This window comes from Gossypium hirsutum, chromosome A01 (assembly GCF_007990345.1).
Source record: "Gossypium hirsutum isolate 1008001.06 chromosome A01, Gossypium_hirsutum_v2.1, whole genome shotgun sequence".
In the NCBI taxonomy this organism is placed as follows: Eukaryota; Viridiplantae; Streptophyta; class Magnoliopsida; order Malvales; family Malvaceae; genus Gossypium; species Gossypium hirsutum.
The window spans coordinates 78,327,674-78,330,316 of NC_053424.1; the positions used below are offsets into that span (position 1 = coordinate 78,327,674).

Consider the following 2,643-nt stretch of genomic DNA (forward strand, 5'->3'; position numbering starts at 1 on the left):
AGTAGAACCACACAAACTGTCAATCTTTTTATTTAAGTGTTCTACCTGGTTAGATAGCATAGTAACCGCATCGAGGTTGAAAACACCGGCTGATTTCGTCGGCTTTGTCCTTATAACTTGCCACTGATAGTTATTCAGTGACATCTCCTCAATAAATTCGTAAGCCACTTCAGGTGTTTTGTTATTCAAAGATCCATCGGTGGCTGCGTCGAAGAGTTGCCTCGTTCAGGGGTTCACACCGTTGTAAAACGTCTGAACCTGTAGCCAAAGTGGTAACCCATGGTGAGGGCACCCTTTCAAAAGTTCCTTTTATCTCTCTCATGCATCATAGAGTGTTTCTAGATCCATCTGCACAAAAGAAGAGATGTCATTCCTCAACTTAGCCATTTTAGCTGGTGAAAAATATTTAAGTAAAAACTTTTTGGTCATTTGTTCCCAAGTAGTGATCGACCATCGTGGTAACGAGTTCAACCACTGTTTAACTTTGTTCCTCAATGAAAAGGGAAACAACCGAAGGCGAATGGAATCATCATAAACGCCATTAATTTTAAAAGTGTCGCAAAACTCCAGAAAATTCGCCAAGTGATTGTTGGGATCCTCATCCTGCAAACTATAAAACTAAACAAACTATTGTATCATTTGAATTGTGTTAGGTTTCAGTTCAAAATTATTTGTAGCAATAGCAGGTCTAACTATACTTGACTCAGCTCCTATTAAATTAGGTTTAGCATAATCGTACATAGTGCGTGGAGCAGGATTCTAATTTACTGGATCAGCAGCAATCACAGAAGGTAGCGAATTTTCCTGATTTTCAGCCATCTCCTCGGTTGTGGTGAAAATATCGTTCTCTTGCTCCTCCTCTGTGTATCTTAGGCTTCGCCTTATTTCTCTTTGGTTTTTTTAGAGCTGTGTGATCGATCTTACTGTCAAAAAGCAATGGTCTCGATGGGTTTCTTCTACTCATAAACTATAAAGACCTGCCAGAAGGAAAAAGAAAATTTAGTAACAAAAATCAAAATAAAATTTAAATTGCAATAAATAAATGGCTAAAGTAATAAAAATTAAGTGTTCCTAATATCTTAGTTCCCCGACAACAGCACCAAAAACTTGATGTGATTTGAATCGTGATAAGTTTTATAATTTATGAATGTCCGTTCTTGAAAACTAACTATTATCACGACAAAAGAAAGTGCACCTTATCGAACAGTAGTATAGCTTATGGCAAGACCGGGATGGCGAACCCAAAGGAACTAAAAGTACTAGTATTAACTTTCTTTTTTATTATCTAGCCTAAAAATAAAGGGGTTTGTTTTATCTAAACTAATTACTAAACTAAGAGTGCATAGAAAATAAATTAGAGAAATAACTTTTGGGACACGCCAGTGTGACATGCTCATGTGCAATTTCTTCAATCCATGTTCAAAGCTGTTAAATAGACACAGGCGTGTGGTCTACCCGTGTAAGGAAATCCAGGCCGTGTTGATTTCCCATGTTGGCCCATTTTCTCTGTTTTTGGCCAGTTTCTCGCTTTTTTTACTCTCCTATGCTCACCTAAGTATAAAACATGAAATTAAAGGATTAGGAGCATCGAATTCACCAAATCTAAGTATAATTAATCCAAAAATATGCTAAGCATGGGATAAAAATATGTATAAATTACGGTTTATCACCAGCTCTCAAGTACACAAAGCAACCAAAATAGCACATTTCTATACATCTTTAAGCAATCAAAAACATGCTAATTCATACTCATTTCATGCCATTTATCATCAACCAATTCAACTACTCAATTCCACATTCAAAACCTATCAAATTATTATACCCAAATTCATCACATTAACATCTATTCCATATCACAAAACACATCATTAAACTATATCAACAATTAATGCCAACATAGAAGGCATTATATACATCACATAAATCAATTAGCAAGCACATAACTTAAGCCAGCTTAGATGGCTAAAACATACCTACATTTACATCATTAACAAGCCAAAATCACATGACTAACACCATAGCTCAAAACATACCAAAATGACACTAGCCTATACATGCTAAATACCATATATACAAGCTTCAAAAGTACCAACAAAATGATTGATAGTGTGATGATGGTTCTCGATGATCCCCGATGTTCGAGCTAGCTTAGATACTCTAAAAAACAAAGACAAATATCACACAGTAAGCTCATAGCTTAGTAAGTTCGTACCAAATATACTCAACAGTTTATATAATACAAAACATCAATTAATAAACACTTAGTAGTCCTTATATCATCGTTCAATTCTAATCCACCGCCATTTAACATGTATATACAAATTCATCAAGCTTCTTATACATAGTATCAATTAACACATAGGTATCGTATATACCTAAACTTTCCTATATTTATTTATTTCATTCTCACCTCTTTGTTCAATACATTAATTCATTCGGAAGTCTTTCAATGCTCTAAGAATTCGTAAACTTAGTACATCAATGATTAGTTGAAGCTATAACGATCTCGCACACTTACTGCCATCACATTAAATCATAGCTATCTAAGTATCGCACACTTAGTGCCTCATATAGCCGAAACTATTCCAATTCGCACACTAAGTGTTATTTATAGCCGAAGCTATTTTGAAACGTACACTAATT

General features: G+C 35.0%; 1 non-coding gene across 1 annotated transcript; it reads left to right on the top strand.

Annotated features, from left to right (window-relative positions):
- The first annotated feature begins 274 nt into the window (after positions 1-274).
- Positions 275-381, top strand: LOC121207560 (small nucleolar RNA R71). Its single transcript, XR_005902639.1, has one exon. It is a non-coding gene; the product is annotated as a small nucleolar RNA R71 (small nucleolar RNA).
- The last annotated feature ends 2,262 nt before the right edge of the window (positions 382-2,643 follow it).